Source organism: Canis lupus, chromosome 13, assembly GCF_048164855.1.
Source record: "Canis lupus baileyi chromosome 13, mCanLup2.hap1, whole genome shotgun sequence".
Lineage (NCBI taxonomy): Eukaryota > Metazoa > Chordata > Mammalia > Carnivora > Canidae > Canis > Canis lupus.
In genome coordinates, this window is record NC_132850.1 from 56,825,684 (window position 1) to 56,845,265 (window position 19,582).

Below are 19,582 nucleotides of genomic sequence, written 5' to 3' on the forward strand. Positions count from 1 at the left end.
TCTCAAATGACATTAGTTAAAACTAAAACTACCCAAACTGCTTTGCAGCTGCTACTCAATCAGCCTATCAGACAAACCTCCTCAGTGTTAAGAGCATATTAAAATGCAGATTTTTCTGGGGAGCTTGGGTGGTTCAGTCCATTAAGCTTCTGTCTTTGGCTCAGATCATGATCCTGGGGTCCTGGAATTGAGCTAAGCAGAAAGCCTGTTTGTCCCTCCCCCTCTACCTTTCCCCCCATTTGTGCTTACTGTCTCTCTCTCTTTCAAATAGATAAAATCTTTAAAAAATAAAATAAAATTCAGAAATAAAATAAAATGCAGATCTCTCCTACTATCTGAATGTAGAGTATTCCAGTGAACACTTCCATAAACTTAAAAGGCATAAAGAAGAAATCACCATTAATTTATATGAAAAATGTTTGAGCTTTCCCAGACTCAAAAAATAACTGTTCCTAGGCTTCTCTGACACCTTAGAATGCATCTTGCTAACAAATGCACAAAATAAAATTGAGGTAAAGCACGGATGCTGAGAGACACAGTTCAAAGCTCTGGCAGCTTGATGCTGCAATGCTGAGTGTAGTTGCTGAGCAAGGAGCTTGGTGGGGCCACTCTTGCTGCTCTATCCAGCTTGCTGCAAAACCAACACAGAATGCTAATTTTGCTTTTTTTGTCCTTTTTTTTTTTGTAAAAGTTTTTTTTTTTTTTGTAAAAGTTAGAATCCCTTTGGATTTCTTTTAGTTACCAAAGACAGGTTAGTAAAAGAGGTCTTTTATAAAAGTGGAATGTGAACTTTCAAAAAGGTGGGGACACCGGTAGTTTCACTGATTATAGGGTTAGGAACGTGGAGAAGAGTATTTTCAAAGGAGTTTTGTTTTACAGGAAGAACAGGAAAGAAATCAAGAGCAGTCCTATTCATAGTATTAGCTTAAGAGTTTGTTTCTTCTCCTTCACTACTTACATTAAAAACAGGGGGAAAAGATGGGGTATGAAAAGGATAAGGCACAAAGAAAAAGGGATTTTTAAAATTTCAAAATCACAGGTAAAAACTACTTACTGTTTTCCTCTGGAGACAATCTCCCAAAACAGCGACCATCACTGGTCCCCATTACAATTTCTATCCACTTGTACAGCTGCTTTCCCCCCACCCCCCGCCACCTGCTCCTACACATAAACGCCTCTTAATTTTTTTCAGTCTTCTAAGTGAGAACATTTTTTTCTTTTAAGTTTTGGTATATTAATTAATTAGAAATCCAATGGCTGGTATAGAGGCAAGAAACTCAGCAAACAGAAGGCAACTGATTCATCAACGGAGGACTAAGCTTCCCTAAAAGAAGCAAGATCTTTGCTAGTAGCTGGGAGAGCTTGCAACTAAGGAGTTGGGAGACTCAGCCTCCCACTGCAAATACTTAAGAGGCAAATGCCTCAGGCAGTGGACAGGCTACATTAAGCCAGGGTGCAGAGGACAGACTAATTGGGTCCAAATTTGCACAGTCTGAATCAACCACACTAGTGATGGGTGGCAAATAGGGGATCTTAGTGGAACCAAACAAAAGGGAATCAGCAGGGAGGAAACCATCCACATCTACAGAAGTATGGTCTTTTCCTGATGTGATCACCAGAGATATTTATTACAAAATGGGGTAGACATTATTCTCCCTACCTGGGCAACCATTGAGGCTACTTTTAAGTAAGAGTCCTTTCTGAACATCTAGTTTAATATTTCACGAATCTCCTTTAAAAAATCAGATTTTCATTTGATCACTTATAAATATAAAACCCTAGAGTATAAACCCTGAAATGCTTACCTCCACTCTGGAGACATTTAAATTTCCATAGGCAAGATCCCAGAGACCCTTCCTTTTTCTTCCCAAATGGAATTTGTTTACACTGGGGAGATTGGGTTTCTCCTTTTCTCTCCAGAAGCTGTATTTCTCCTATATAAGCTCCTAGGTTCCTAGTTTTGAAGTTCCCTTCCTGTAATGACACACACACACAAAAAAAAAAAAAACCTTTGCACACGCTCATCTGCCCCTGTGGCCCTCATCACATTGCTACAGAAAGGGCAAGAACTGGTTCCAAGGGAACTGATGCAGTTATTGCTCTAAGTAATAATAACCTACCTTGATCCAGAAATGCACATAGTGAATAAATATAGAAATTAAAAGCACATTATATATCTCTAGATGGAGAGACAGATAATATAGAGATAGATATAAATATAAAAATGGAAATATATATTATGGTAATACTCCTTATTCATGCTCCGTGAACATGTGCATTTTTCAATGATTGAACTCTGCACCGTTACTGCTTGAGGGTAGCATATGCTAGAGAAAATAGTACCAAAACCACAATGGCTCTAAAAATGAGGTTTGATTCACATACACAAGCTTTTGCATTGGAAACCAAAGCTACTCAGGCTCTAAAGGAAAGCCCTTACCACCCAACATAGCCATGAAATTCCAAGAAAAATGTTTAGTTTCTTCAGGTGTTATTAAAATTGCCAATCGTGGGATCCCTAGGTGGCGCAGCGGTTTAGCGCCTGCCTTTGGCCCAGGGCGCGATCCTGGAGACCCGGGATCGAATCCCACGTCGGGCTCCCGGTGCATGGAGCCTGCTTCTCCCTCTGCCTGTGTCTCTGCCTCTTTCTCTCTCTTTCTCTGTGACTATCATAAATAAATAATAAAAATAAATTAAAAAAAATAAAATAAAATTGCCAATCGTGTTTATGCACAGGTCACTAAATTCTAACTTTTTCCCTCCACTGTTTAGAGATATTGGCAGCATCTATAAACAGTTATTGTCTCTTTCTGGTGTTTTGCGCAAGAGTCCTTATTGGTCTGCTGAAGGATCAAGACATTCACGGTGTCCCAGACAAAATATTCAACTGGAGTGATCACGAGCTTGACTGGCACTCACTTGATATTTTCGGTCTCTAAAATCTAAAATCAGTCTCTAAAATATGCTGCTGGTAGGTTGCCCGGCAAAATGTAGAGAGCATCCATGTCCTATGGGCAGTACAAAGGGAATGTAATAATAAGGTAATAGCAACAGTGAACTCATTTTCTGATGATAATGTGGTAGGTTGTTTTTCAAATGACCTGATCTTGAACAACTTTAAGGGAACTGCCTAAAAATATTTTGAATATTACGAAGAGACATTTAAAAGATAATAAAACAAAGTATAATTGAATTAAACGCTTAAATGATTTGAATAGTGTCCCTGGTGATATTACCTTGCAGATTCTATGGGTATTTGAATTCGGAACCCTCTTTTAAGGTATATGAAAGAAAAAGAAAAACAGTATTTCAACACCAATAGACTATTCTTAACTGCTGTTGCTCCCTCTCTATTTTGCATAACTCAATTAGGTCTTCAAGGACAATTTCAAGTAGAAATATCTTTTTTTCTGAGAAAACTTTCCCTAGGCACTGCAGAAGAATGAATTGCTCTGCCAGTAATGCTTCATTCACTCCTCTAATCTGGTCCTTCCCTCATGGTAATCCGTAGCTATGTGCAAACAGGACAGCCACCTAGACATCTGGAAGCCTATCAGGACAGGGACCATCTTTCTTATGCATTTTTTTAATCATCAGAGGTAACGGATATTTAAGAAACATTTGTTGATTTTTGAAAAGTGTAAATGCTATTTTTTTAAGCATTTGCATTTCTGTCTATGGCAAACGTGCTCTCAGCCACTATTAAACACATATGGAAATACATTAATCTTTGCAAGCTAGAAAAGTGCAAATTAAAAATAAATAAATAGTGTAAGTTAATTTGCAGACAAGAAGTCAGTGCAATTCATGCACACTGTGGCACCTCAGCTATTTCAGGAACATTCTAACCAACTCCTCTAGGTTCTATATTCTTCCTTTCTTACCTCCACCACATACTCCTCATGATTATAGCCCTGAATGTGACCTTTCTTTCCTTTTTCTCCCTGAGTGCTAATGGTTGACAACAGAGAAGAGTCTCTTGGGTGGCCTTGAGAGCCACAATCTGCTGAATCCTGCCTGATTCAAAGTGTTGCATTGGTATGAAAGAATTAATATAGCTTTCATTAGGAGTGAGCTAGACTTTGGACGGGCTATCACCCCAACAGTCCCTGTATGAGGTTTTTCTATACTTCTCTGTATTATTCTAGAAATATGGCCTACCAGTCTATAATTCATTACTATGTATAGTGCTCACTTTAGCAAAACATATGCTTGTCTTTTAGTGTGGTATGAAAGATCATTTTCCTTTTAACTTTGTATGATTATAACCCATCCAAGTAATTTAGTTTCTGCAAAAACATCTCTGATGATAAATACTAACCCGTTCACAGAAGTAGCTCTGTTTGCAGAATGCTGGAAAAAACATTGTAATGTGGAATGAAGTCTGATATTTTTTTCCAATCATTCTCAGTAGTTTGAACAAAAAGCAAGCCGTATGTCAACATTTAGACAGGCCATTAGAGCTATCAGTTCACAGTGTAAGCGCACTTCACAAAAATGGTTATTATTATGAATAATAAATTGTGCTTCATCATATTTGGCAATAATTAAGTTGAAGTTGGAACAAGCCTGAGGATAAGCAGTTGTCCTCTCACTAGAAACTAGAGACATACTCATGCTGAGTATTTGGGGGAAGGAATAAGGCTAAAAGGAAGTCTATTTTTAAATCTTAATACCATTGGAAATTTCCTTTAAAATCCTGCTGAAGTTTTGGATATGAGAACATTGTATGTCACTCCTTTCCCTTATTCTAAGACCAAATTTATTAAAAATCCTATTCTTTGCTTCAGTAGTACTTGACATCTTTCAATGTTTTGTCAGTAACAGTATATGCAATTGCTATATTTTTATTTTAAACATTTTCACCAATTGTTTTATTTCCATAAATTTTGATTTATTCAATATGGTCTGAGTTACTGAGATGAAAAGAGGTATTTGAAAGAACGACACATATGTGGTTTATTTTAATTTCCATCAGATTTTCAAAAAAAGTAGGTTACAGCTACCAGAATTTTGTGTTTGACTCAGTTCAGTTTTTTTTTTATTAAGTTCTTTATTTTAATTTCAGTATAGTTAACATATAGTGTTATATTAGTTTCAGGTGTACAACATAGTGATTCAACAATTCTATACATTACTCAGTGCTCTTCATGGTAAATGTACCCTTAATTCCCATAACCTATTTCACCCATCCCCCCCACTGACCTCCCCTCTGCTAACCTTCTGTTCTCTATTGTTAAGAGCCTATTTTTTTGGTCTCTTTTTTCCCCTTTGTTCCTTTGTTTTGTTTCCAAAATTCAGAAACTATTCACTGAGTGAAATTATGTGGTATTTGTCTTTCTCTGACTGACATATTTTGCTAAGCATTATACTCTCTAGCTTCATCCATGTTGCTGCCAAGGGCAAGATCTCATTCTTTTTATGACTTAATATTCCATTGTGTGTATATACCACATCTTCTCTATCAATGGGCATATGAGCTGCTTCCATAATTTGGCGATTGTAAATAATGCTGTAATAAACATGGGAGTACAAATATCCTTTTGAATTAGTATTTTCAGACAAGCATGTTTTCATATGCTTTGGATAAATATCCAGTAGTGTGATTACTAGATCATAGGATAGTTCCACTTTTTTATTTTTTTGAAAACCTCTATACTATTTTCCACAGTGGCTGCACCAGTTTGCATTGACACCAACAGTGCACAAGGGTTCCTTTTTCTCCACATCCTTGCCAACACTTATTTCTTGTGCTTTTGATTTTAGCCATTCTGACAAGTGCAAGGTGATATCTTGTTGTAGTTTTGATTTGCATTTTCCCGATGATGAGTGATGTTGAGCATCTTTTAATGTGTCTGGAGAAATGTCCATTCATGCCTTCTATCCATTTTTAAATTAGATTATTTGCTTTTTGGGTGTTGAGTTGTATGAGTTCTTTATATATTTTGAATACTAACCCTTTATCAGATATGTCATTTGCAAATCTCTTCCCTCCTTTTTAGTAGGCTGTCTTTTGGTTTTCTTGATTATTTTATTTTGTGTGCAGAAGCCTTTTATTTTGATGTACTTCTAGTAGTTTACTTTTCCTTTTATTTCTCTCATCTCAGGAGATAAATCTGGAAAAGTTACTATGGCTGATGTCAAAGAAATTACTGCTTGTACTAGGATTTTTTATGGTTTCAGGTCTCATGTGTAGGTACTTAATCCATTTCAGGTTTATTTTTGTGTATGGGATAAGAAAGTGGTTCAATTTCAATTTTTTGCACATAGCTGTCCAATTTTCCCACATCATATGTTAAACAGTCTTTTTCATATTGCATATTCAGAATCTATTCACTGAGTGAATAGATTTTATTTTGTTAATTTCTTTTAAAGATTTTATTTGTTAATTTGACTGAGAGAGAGCACAAGTAGGCAGAGTGGCAGGCAGCAGGAGAAGGAGAAGCAGGTTCCACACTGAGCAAACCCCAATGCAGGGCTTAACCCCACAACCCTGAGATCCTGACCTGAGTCAAATGCAAATGTTAGCCAACTGAGTGACTCAGGTGCCTCGAATATTCTTCCTCCTTTATCAAGGATCAATTGACCATATAATCATGGATTTGTTTCTGAGCATAGTATCCTGTTCCATTGGTCTATGTGTCTATTTTGACATACTGTGCCATACTGTTTTGATTACTACAGCTTTGCAGTATAACTTAAAAACTGAAATTGTGATACTTCCAGTTTTGTTTTTCTTTTTCAAGATTGTTTTGGGGGAAAAAAAGTTTTGGCTATTCAGGGTCTTTTGTGGTTCCATCCAATATTAGAATTATTTGTTCTATTCTGTGAAGAATGCTGTTGGTATCAGTTCAGTTTTCTTTAAGGTGGGTATATTATCTTCAGAACTTTTATATCTTGAATTGAAGTTACCTGAATTTAAATTTTTTAATTAGCCTATACATTGTTTCAATTGCAACCAATCAAGGAAGTAAGAAAGCAGAGCTTTCCCAACAATGCTTCTTAGGTTCCAAAAAGTTTAAAAGATTGAAGTAGCATAAAGAAAAAAAATTATAACAAAGAATAATGGAATGAAGCAAAATTCCAAAGTGCAAAAAAAAAGATTGAAATTATTGGCAAGCAAAATTATTAAAAATGCCATTAAAATTAATTAACATCATTGAAATTGATTAAAAGAGAAGTGAACAGAGAAGAACAATGGAAGAGAAGAAAATGTGTACTTGTGTGGTAAAACATTACACCTTCAATAAATCAACCTTCAGAGAAGGCAAAGCATACCTCGATTTTGAACTTGGGGGTTAATTTACACTTTACTGAAAAGAAATTAAGAGTTGGTGAGTTGTATAAATAAAGCTGCATCTTCATTTTTTATCTCCAAATCCATAATGTGAGGAAATTCTTTTTAGCTGCTTAAGGACAGATCCTCCAAAAGGAACTCAGTTTTCATAATTAAACCTTTTCCTGGGATTTTCACCAACTAAGGAAGACTCACTCTTATTACAGGAGAGGATGCTAGAAGTTGACACCACACCCAGATGAACTTTAGCACAAATGATCATACTTCCCATCTATTTCACTAAGAGCCTTACATCTTTTCTAAAAATCATTTACTCTCCCTCAGAGGTCTACATCCTTCCCTCCCCTGTCCCTATTAAAACAAAGATAAGCTCCCAAATCTCACTGTTCTTTGCTAATTCACTCTTGTTTTCCTGTGATACCTCAAACACATAATATTAAAATTAATAAATTTGTATATATATTCTCCTATTAATCTACCTGTTGTCAGTTTATTTCATAAGCCCAGTTATTGAGCCTAGGAGAATGGAGGAAAAAAATGTTTTTTTCCTTTACACATGCAAACTTTCATATTTACCCTGAAACCCAGAGCTAAATTTTTCACACTGAAATCTATCCGAATATTTTAAAAATATGTTTTGTCTAGGTTTATTGACATTTATATTACCATGGTGATGGGAAAACTAAAAAAAAAAAAAAAAAAAATGACACTGGATACAAGAAAAGTACCAGTTAATAGACCTGGCAGGGTCCTATTAAGGCAGATTGGTCAGAGCCTCCTCAGCAGAAAAGCAAATACAATAGCCACTGAGACCCTCCTGTAGGATTCACAAAGCCTCTGCTGAGCCCAGAATCTTGAGCTGAGTTGAAGTCAGAGAGTTAAGTGGCCTGCACTTAGTTAAGAGGGTAACAGCAGCACAAAGTCAAGAAAATTTTCACATGTACTCCACTTTCCATAATTAAAGTCAGGCGTTTGCTTGCGAAATTTGAAAATACATTTTGGGGAAATCTGAAAATTTTCTAGAATTTTGCTAAAAATACTCACTTGAAAAGCTAATCTATTTTTTGTGTGTCTAAACAGATGTCAAAGAAGCCTTGAACCACGTTAACATAATTATACTTTTCAAACATTTCAAAGTATTAGTCTCCCATAGAAACACACTTACGAAAATAGATGGTACAGCAACAAATATAAATGGAACAGACAAGTCTTGCCTGTCAATTTTAATTATCAAATGTTTATTACTAAGTTGGTAGATAATTTTACACATATTAATGTAGAATAAATTGGAACTGGCAATTAGTTTAGAAGCAAAAATAACTTATATTTAACTGTTCTTGTAACTTTAGCTTACTTCCTAAATACACAATGACTTGAACTTTTTAAAAGATGGAAAAAGGTACGCTGTGCTCTTTTCCCCCTTTGATAAGACATGACACCCAAAGAAATGTATATTACTAAGCTAACTAGAGACTTATAACAGGATTTTAAAATATAAAGCATTATGATATTATGGGTTATTTTAAATATCAATAATGACAAAGAATCTAAGTTTTCTTAGAGGTTGTTTCAAATTCGGAAATGTGCAAGGAGGACAAATGTGAGATTAATCATATACAGTAATTCTAAAATAAAATTAACACCTTTGAACAGACCAATGATAACCACAAGACACTTTCTGAATATCCTTATCCACTGAAAGGAACCAAGTATTCTCAAAGAAATAGCTGATCCAAAAGCTGAACAGGGAAAGTACAAGATGATCCTAGACCAGCTTGTGCCAGAGAATAAGGAAATTCTCGAGAATGATGAGAACCTATCAAAAAGACCCAGGAGACACTCTGAAGAGGTTTTAACTGGCCAAATTTATAAAATTTTAGAATTGAATTAAAGACATAAATGAATTAGAACTCATAAAACAAGAATCCATACTGATCTAAATAATAACCAGACTAGAAAGAAAAGCTCTTAGAGCTTTGCTAATAAATATTGAAGGAATGATGGAATTTAAAAGTTACCATTTGGCAGTGATCACAGCAACATTTAATTCAAGTCAAGAAGCATCAAAGAATGAAATTTTTTTTTAAATTTATTTATGATAGTCACAGAGAGAGAGAGAGGTAGAGACATAGGCAGAGGGAGAAGCAGGCTCCATGCACAGGGAGCCCGATGTGGGATTCGATCCTGGGTCTCCAGGATCGCGCCCTGGGCCAAAGGCAGGCGCCAAACCGCTGCGCCACACAGGGATCCCAAGAATGAAATTTTAATACATATTATATATATATAGACATACACAGAGAGAAAGATAAAGAATGACAATGGGAAATGTGATAGAAAGCTAACAATTAAGGGATTTGGGCAATGGGTATATAGGTTTCTATGCGCTCACTTTCCAGCTTCTCTGATAACATAATACTATATCAAAGTTTTAAAGTTACTTGAAACCTCATCATTTCAGGCTAATCCAGCCCCCAATATAGTATTTTTGTTTGTTAATAATGTTTTATTCTTAAAAATTACTTGATTCAGGTTTTCTGTAGGTTTCCAATAGCTATATTTGAAATTCGAGGGAAGAAAGTAATGTTTAAATAGTTTCAAATGTTTGGTAAAGATGAAAAATTAATTATAAAGTCTAGAGTTTAATTTTTAAATATTCTACAAATATTTACCTCAAGTTTGCTATTTACAAAGCCAGGCAATATTCTAGGCTCTGGGTGCAAAACGAGATTCGCAGGAAGAAATGACCAAGTGACTACACATTCGATGAAGAATGAAGGCCACTGCACACTTTTGTAGTTGGGGGAAGAACCAGTCCTTTCTTTAATGCACACCAGTGTTCTTCTTCTATCAATTTAATCTACCAATCCTTTGTAGAACATGTTTAGTGGGCAAAGCCTGTCCTCTCATCCTGTGTCAAAGATCATGCAAACAACACATAGATCTTATTTTTCATGAATTCAAGTTATAAAGAGGAGATAAGCAGGGGAGGTTTTATATACATAGGTAATACTAATATAATAAAGACCAAAAAATGGAACTATGGAAAGAAACTTTCTTCCTTTGTAGAAAATCTTTCTTTTCTTCTTTTCTTCCTTTTCTAGAAGAGGAGGATGTGATTCGCCCCTTTAAGGGTGCATCTGTACTACCTATGGGTAGGTTGGTCTAGATGGAAGGAAAAACTTCTTTTAAAAAGTCTGGAAAATGCAGGTTATGTTTTGAGAAAAGAGGCTAATCATAGGGTCAAGTCATAAACAGAAGCCAGTCAACTTGTTCTCGCCTGCCTTGCCATTCTTTGGAAGCCAAAAACCTGTGAACTCAGGAGATTCTGTGAGATAATAGAAAATATATATACTGGTGTCTGCCCACAGTTCCTGGCACAGAGTTCCTAAAGCCCTTGTAACTTCCTAAGTGATAAAAACACAAGGAACATTTTTTGTTCTAATGAGGCAATTCTAAGTGGGCTCCTGGATGACTCCTAGATGGAGGCTGGTCCAGAAAGACCAAGCCATGATTTGAAGCTTGGAATTTTCAGCTCCAACTTACCCTTCCGCCCATCCTCCAGAGAAAGGAGAAGGGCTGAAAATGGAGTTAATAACTGATCATGCCTGTGTGGCAAAGCTTCCATAAAATTCCAATAGTAGGGATTTGGTGATCGGGAGCCAAGTCTGTCCTGTAACTAGTAAAGGATATACACAGGAGAGAAAGTCATAGTTGAGAAGAACTGGGTGTTTCTGGGGAGGAGAAAAGTCCATTTACAGATTCCTTCAGTCTCTGGAAGAGTACAATTCAACCCATCCCTACAAATTAATAGGAAATTATTTGTTTTGTTTTTCCCCATCATTCTAAGATTAGAGCCATCAGATGCAATCCTGGAATCATAAAGATTGAGCCCTGCTGATCATTCTCACAATACAAAGTGAATTTTATTAGACATGAACCTGGAAATATATCTGGTATTTAAAATGCTTGTTAAAAAAAATACTTGTTGACATCAGAGTTTTTTAAAATGACATTTTGGTCTGTTTTATAAGCCAAACCAACACATGCATCTCTAATCTGTATTAAGATAACATTAACTGCAAGGTAAAGGTTTCATTGCATTACTTTCTTCCTTGCTGCCTAAAATATAAAATGATTACTGATTTTGGTAGTTGCCTTTCATAATAATCTATTGTAAAAAACTTCTGTTGTGTGAAACCTTAAAGATATCTAAGCATAGACGATGTAATATAACTATGTGAGCACCTAGGTTTTAATTTAGACTCAGGGTAGTTTGTTAGCATTTGAAAAACTGTAATCAGAAGCCCACACTACATGGGTAGCTGCTGCAAGTGTTTCAGCCTTCTTCTTCTTTTTTTTTTTTTTCCCAATACTAAAGGAGTTATTATTTAGCATAAGGAACATAAGACTTTTTTCCCTACTGGAGAAATAAATGGTGTTCAAGACATGAATCAACTAGAAATGGTGTACCGATACCTTAACTCTTGCGAGAGAAATATTTAGCAAAGCTAACAGCTGATATCTATGAGAGCCATTCCCAAGCCTAAGGACTTTTCTGAGTCTTTTGTATATCATTTTTGAAAGATCATGCCACCTGATCTGACTCGAAGTTTAGCTGAACAAAGCTGCGGGCATATTGTCACAATTGCCTTATGCACCTTTCATTCATGGTGCTTCACAGAATGTCTACAATGACAGTAAGCTGGGACTTCAAGCTTAGAGACTCTTTGCCCCTTTCTTCACCTCTTTGGTAATAAATATTTATACATGTGACAGAATTTGGCCTGAGACAACAGGGGTGGTCACACCTTACCCATAAGCAAGATTGTGGACAACTGTAGCTCTAAGTAACCATTAACGTCTGGAGATTACCAATATCTAACAAAATAATGTCATAATTTTGAATGAGAAAGTTGGCTTAAAGCAATTTGTAATAAAGGGTCTCCATCCAAAATCATCTTTTCAATAGCCCTGGAAACATTACAGTATTGGGAGACGAGTAATAATGTTTCAACAAAGTCTAGAGAAGCTTGGTACTGAATGCTTATTGATGCCAATCAAAGTGCTAGAGTCCTGGGGGTACCAAGTGGAGGCTGTAAAGGTAGAGACATCAAGGGATTTATGGTCCAGAAGGGAAATAAATGCGTAAGTATTGGGCAACCCGGGTGGCTCAGAGGTTTAGCGCCGCCTTCAGCGCAGGGCCTGATCCTGGAGTCCGGGGATCGAGTCCCACGTCCGGCTCCCTGCATGGAGCCTGCTTCTCCCTCTGCCTGTGTCTCTGCCTCTCTCTCTCTCTCTCTCTTTGTCTGGCTCTCATTAATAAATAAATAAAATCTTTAAAAATAATAAATGCTTAAGTATTCAAGTATAATGCAATTTGATGGGCATAATAAGGACAGAGATATGCATATAGAATTGGGGGTGAGAAGGTTCTTAGAATATAGAAAAACTTCCTGGATAAAGTAATCTTTGATTTGAGTCTTCAAGAAAAAAATAAGATTTAGCAGTGAAGTGTCAAGCAGTAGGGAAAGGGTTTATAGGGACAAAGATACACAAAAGACAAATAGCATGTTGTATAATGGGGACCACAAAGAATTAAGTGTCCCTGGATTGTAAAATACCAGGTGAGTAGTTATAAAAATGAGCAGAAGAGGTAGCCAGGAGCCATAGAGCCTGGTCATGAAACTGTGAGTCACTTTTGAGAAGCTTAGCGCTTAGTCAAAAGTTGCCAACTTTTTCAAATACCAGCACCCATTTTTAACATGGATGAATTTAGGGCTTCCGCATGATTGTCACTGTGCTCTTACTATTCCTATACATTTAAAAATACACAATATCAGAAAGTTACTACAAAGTCACTGAAACTTAGGAGTTTGTTGTTTATATTACTAATCATAACTTATATCTATAGACTTTTAAAAAATAGTCATGTATACACATTAGAAATATTATTTGTTCAGTCTATATTCAAAGATTGCAGTGGCTTTTAAGGAAGGTACTTGTCCTGAGAACTGTGTATTATACATAAGTGATAAATCACTAAATTCTACTCCTGAAACCAATATTACACTATATGTTAACTAATTAGAATTTAATAAAAAAATTGATAAGATAAAGATTGCAGTCAACATAGATCTGAAAACATTAACCAAAATATTAAAAGATTCCTAAGGCCTGTAGGCCCCAAACTGGGTACCACACTGCAGCTCATTAAAGTTCAGTGAATGCTTTCAAATCAAGAGAGAGGTGGTCAGAACTATATAGTAAAGCCAGACCTCAGACAAGGAGAGCAGAAGGAGGGTGGAGTGGCTCTTCATCTGAAAAATCCTGCATGAAGGCAGTGAAAAAGTGAAATGCTCAAGAGTTAGCTGATTGGATGGAAATGGTGATAGAAAGAAGAATCAAGGCTCAATACAGGAATGACTTAGGTGAATGATGGTGATATTAACAAAAAGGAAGGGATTTAGAATGGCAGGTGGCCATTTGTGATGACATGGATGGAACTATAGGGCATTATACTAAGTGAAATAAGTCAGTCAGAGAAAAACAAATACCATGTGATTTCACTCGTGTGGAATTTAAGAAATAAAACATAAAAAAAAAAAAAAAGAAATAAAACATGAAGACGGGGGAAGGAAAAATAAAGGAAGAATAAAATAAGATGAAAATAGAGAGGGAGGCAAACCGTAAGAGATGATAAACTCTAGGAAACAAACTGAGGGCTGAAGGGGAGATAGATGGGGGGAAAGGATAACTGGGTGATGAGCATTAAGGAGGGCACATGGTGTAATGAGCGCTGTTATATGCAACTGAAGAATCACTAAATTCTATCCCTGAAACTCCTAATACAGTATATGTTAACTAAATTGAATTTAAATAAAGAACTTACTATTAAAAAAAATAGAATTGCAGGTGGTGAATTTGTTTTGGACACCCTGATTTGAGCTGATGTGAAGTAAGAAAATGTACAGCAGTTAGATAAACATTCCTAAAGTCAGAAGCACCCACAGCACATAGGTAGTGGTAGCCTAAAATTTATGAGACCACACACCAGGAGAGTAGCTATAGAGCAAGAAAGAAGGATAATAGCATGAACTGTAGAAAATACCAAAATTTGAAGGCTAAGAGAAGAAAAAGTAAAGAGTTAGAGAAGGAAAAGAGGTATTAAGGAAAACCAGGAAAGTTGGAGACCACAAAGTTCACGGGGAGGAAAGAGTTGGAGGTAGGAAGCAACAGTGATCTGTGTTCAAGGTGGTTCATGCGGAATCACATACCACAGTGGGCTAGTGCCATGAAGTAAGAAAATGAGAAATAGAGCCAGAGGCAGCCTTAGAGATCATCTAGTCTACTCTAAACCTCTTACTCTGCAGCTAGGAAATTGAAGTTCAGAGAGATTCAGTGTCTAATTCATAATGAACGGTTAGTGGCGGAGCTGGAGTTTGAGCCAAATCTCCTCATAGGAGATAAGTGCTCTCAAAACTGTTATTAAAGTCTGATAATTAAAACTACCTGAGGCCAGCGTCCAAGTTTTCTCAAGATAACAAGTAAAGAGGGTAGAGTCTTTACAAAACCAGTGCACTTTCCAGGGACTGGAAATTTCATCAGCTTCAACTCATTAGCATTGCCTAATTCGCATAAGGTATTTTATCCCAACACAGAGGTGCAGCATGTGCTTCTACTTCTCTGTGCTGAGCACTGGAACCCTGGGGTTACACTCTGGCATGGCTCTGCCTATAGTTCCTCAGCTCCCTTCCAGATCCAGCCATGATGACAGCACACTACGCTGCTGAGAAGATATTTGTATCATGAGACAACTAACGAACAACTGCAGACACCTGCCAAGGTGTTAAGTAGTGGCCTTTATTTCTACCTCCAAGAAACGGGTGTGTGTGTGTGTGTGTGTGTGTGCAGATATGTTTACTCTATATTGAATGCACATTTATATTGAGCAAATTCTTATGGGGAGCAATCCTATGATAGATACAAACAGTTTGGTAAGGGAAGGCCAAATTGGTTTTCCAGTTTGCATGACAAAACCAGTGGGCTAAATGTATTGCAGTCACTTCATACCTTTTATAGCTTTGATAGATATTATGGAAATTAAAGATTTTAATTTAAAAAGCTCAAATATACCAAGTTTCATAAAGTTGAGACATTATAAGTTCTTCCTTTTGGAATGGTGTTTGTAGCCTTTTTAAGAAGGGGAATATTTGAGTTCTGTTTTCTAGCTAGAGTAGAATTTAAAGAAATATACTATATACCAATGATTTTGTATGAAATAATCCTTTCAGAAAAGAAAGGTTTTTTTAAACAGCTTTATTTTATTTTTTTTTAATTTTTATTTATTTATGATAGAGAGAGAGAGAGAGAGAGGCAGAGACATAGGCAGAGGGAGAAGCAGGCTCCATGCACCGGGAGCCCGACGTGGGATTCGATCCCGGGTCTCCAGGATCGCGCCCTGGGCCAAAGGCAGGAGCTAAACGGCTGCGCCACCCAGGGATCCCAGAAAAGAAAGTTTTTGTTTCAGATTTTGGTTGTGTTTTTTTTATTTACAAGAAAATCAATTCTTGTCCCACAGTTTCTGAAAATTTATGGAACACAACTTACAAAAACAAGCAATCTGGTAATCTTCATGGAATAAAAACATACGAAAGGTAGTATAAAGGATATTTTGCTTTCAGTTTCCACTGGTACAGTGAAAGCAGCAAGGGTAAATGGTTTGCTTTCTGCTATGTTGGCAGTGGTGGTGGTATGGTTTCCAGAGAACGACGGCTCTTGCTGACTTCACTGTGAAGTAACAGTGGTAAACGCAAACATTTTGTTGAAGTTCTGCATATTCAATCACATAACTCCAATTTCTATTTTATTATACTTCAAGATAACTGTAAGATGATAAAACACTTTATAATCAGGACCTATGGAGCCATTGTACCAACTCACTACTTCTAATCTCCCAAGGCTTTTTTAGGCTTAATAAAAAATAGCTTTAATTCAATCAAGGAGGAGAAAGATGTCAAAACACTGTACCAATTTAGATGTGAATTTGGTTAGGTTTCACAAATACATGAAAGATATCTAATTTATTTCCGTGTGTTGAAATGCTTAAGGTATAAAATTATGTTCAGCTTTTAGAGGAATCTGTGTGCGTGGCAAACTCCGAAACCTTGTCCACACAGAGAAAAGGCAATGGCTTTAAAAATTGATTAAAATACACAAATCAAACCAGACATCACCACCTAACACTTTATTTTCACAGTGTTACTTCATTCCTGGCATGAAATGAAATAAAGTCCCCAACATAAATGGTCAACTACATCGACCTAGACATCAATGTCTCTCCTGAACATTTGTCTGCATTAGATGGAAAGCACGTGTTGACTCCTTACTCTGTAAGAGACACTGTATCATTGTTATGGGATACAACATCCCTACCCTGTACTTAGGAGATCAGCACCAGTGTGTCCCAAGAGCTAAGTGGCACTGTGAGCGCGGGCAGTGTCTCACTGCTACCCAGTGCTGATGTACCAGGTCAGATCACTTTGCTTCACTCACTCCTTTTCATTACCTTAGAAAAAAATAATAGTAGTACATTACTGCAGCAAGTGCCCCAAATATAACTCAAATTTCCTGAGGGAAGGTACAAGTTCTCTTTGAATTGGTCCACTAATAGAATTCTCTTAATCTAGTTTTATGAAAGACAATTTCCTTATGGACCGCTGGGAAGATGTCTTGCAAGGATTGGGGATTTACTTGAAACTTTAGGGAAAATTTTCCTTCTAAAGGCACTTCATTGATAGCTTTAAAAAATAGGACTTTCAGTATATTTGAAAAGATAGATTTGGCCCAACTGAGGTGATTGTCTGAAATTTGAGGCCATCTGTAAAATTCGGCTAATAATTAAGCAATTTATTTCTCTTGAGATACAAAGTCAAATATCTGAGTTAAAGACTATTCAGTTACATTTTTATAATGCAATGAATGAGAAGAAACAATAGCGATTAGTTGTCATTGTAATTTCCTAAGATGATAGAAATATAACAATTTCTTGAGGAAAATTTTAATTTATTTGAAAGAAGTTTATATATTACTGCAAGTAGGAACTGTTGCCAGTCTCAACAGTCTTATCAAGAAATTTTTACCTTTCCAGTTAATTGGCTAGCCTAAATTATAATAGAAGTCCTGGTAGTAGCTATGACCCCTGAGAAAATACTATATATTGAAAAATAGATGTATTCAAAGGAATAAGTGGAAGCTGGGGAATCTTTGAGAGCCTGTCAACTTGATCATACTTGGCTTATAATGAAAAGATCAAAAGGTGACCATGCTTATAACTTACTTGCAGAGATCACATTTTATAAACACAAACTAGACAAACCTTTGTTCATATAAAAAGATAAACCTCAACACGCACAAATAACAATCACAATCAAATCCCACCAATCACTTCTTTACTTGGAAAAGTTTAAAAACTACAGACAAGGTTGGAGACCCATGTAATACGTATTCCTCTACCTAACACACAGAATTAGCAAAGGTTAATATTGCATAGAACATTTATTCAGCTATTTTTAGATACTTGTACTAGAATTAGTTTATCTTGCAACTGGCCCAGGACGCCACGCAAGTCGGGTATGACCTTTGATCCGAACATGACTAGGTTTTCAAGCTGGTGATTTCCATTATGCTGATTAAAATCTGAAACTCCCCTGGAGGTGCTTCCTTCGTTTAAGGCCGTATAGACATGGTTGGCCCCTGGTGTAACCAATTCCACAGGGTGACTTTAGCTGTGCTCAAGGCTATAGAAAGGTGTCCGTCCTCTTATTCCTGGACTGCCCAGGAACTAAGGTGGCCCATAATCTGAAGATGAAATGGACCGTGGAACTGAGAAAGGATGCTTGGGGGAGGGGGCTGATGGGGAGTGTTCAGTCTCCTCTATGACCGCCTACACTCTCTTCCTACAGTGGGACCAAAGCTTTTTATATTCTCATCTCTTTGTTGCTGCTGTATGGAAATGAAATTGCTTTTGGTACCTTTATTTTGCATCCAGGAAAATTGATCAGCTTTCTTATTCATTCTAAAATCTAGCTATAAATTCTTCTGGATTTTCTAACTACATAGTCATATCATTGGTAAGTAATAGCAATTTTCATACTTTCTTGCCAGTCCTTACTTTTAATTATTATTATTATTATTATTTTCCTTTATTGCACCCAATAAGAATTCTGGTGCAATGCTGAATGAAGGGGTGACGATAGTCACTGCCATCTTATTCTTTCTATTGAAAGGAGTGATTCTATATGTCACCATTCTTTTTTCTTTTTTGCAGCTACCCTTCTCAGATGAAGGAGTTTGGCTTCATACCTAATCTGTTTGAGGTTTTCTTTTTTCTTTTTAAACATGAATAGTTTTTTTTTTTTTTGTATTTTTATCAATTCTTTCTCTTTAGCCAAAGTAATTGCCTTCTTTATTTTCTTTATTCTGTTAGTGTGGTAATTTATGTTATTTCATCTCCTAAGGTTAAACTAACCTTTTATTTGGGGAATAAACTTAGTTTGGTCCCAAATATAAACATATATTTATATAGACGCATACTAATTTCTCATACATTGTTACGTTCGGTTTATCAGTATTTTTAAATTTTTGTATCTTCATTGATGGGAAAGTTTGACTTGTGCTTTTTGTTTTTATACTGTACTTAGTAGTTATCAAGGGAATGCTGAAATATATTTCAGGGGCTCCATGTTGCATCTGATGGCTAAATCTGTGTCTTCCTCAGCCATTCTGGGATTCTCCTATCTGCATTGAGATTAAGGAGCCTAATCTGTAATAGCTCCTACCATTAGCTCTAACCTGGAGAAACCAAGCACCATGGATCTCTCAGTGAAGCTGGATTCCCCTTCATCGGTGGATTCCCTATTGACTTGGAGAGCATGGTAACCTCCAGGTCTTCCTGAGGATAAATATTAGGACTCCTAATTCTCTGAACCCATCCCCTCTTCTCCAGTCTGCCACAGCAGCCCTGCCCTCTTACTTCTTTCAGTACAGGTCACAGCTTTCCCGGCTTCTGGCTCCAATCTAGAAGGTATTACAACTGCTTATGCCAGAGTATTGAATCTTGGGCCATTGAAGGATGCCCCATATTGACAAACTCTTGTTTATCTATCAGGGACCTCCAAGACCTTCTTCATATTCTCCTGGTTCCTGCCAGTACAAGCTAATCAAGTTGCACAGTTTGTTTGGTTTATAATCTTTGCCTCTGAGATAGGCGCATCACTTCTTTCTCTA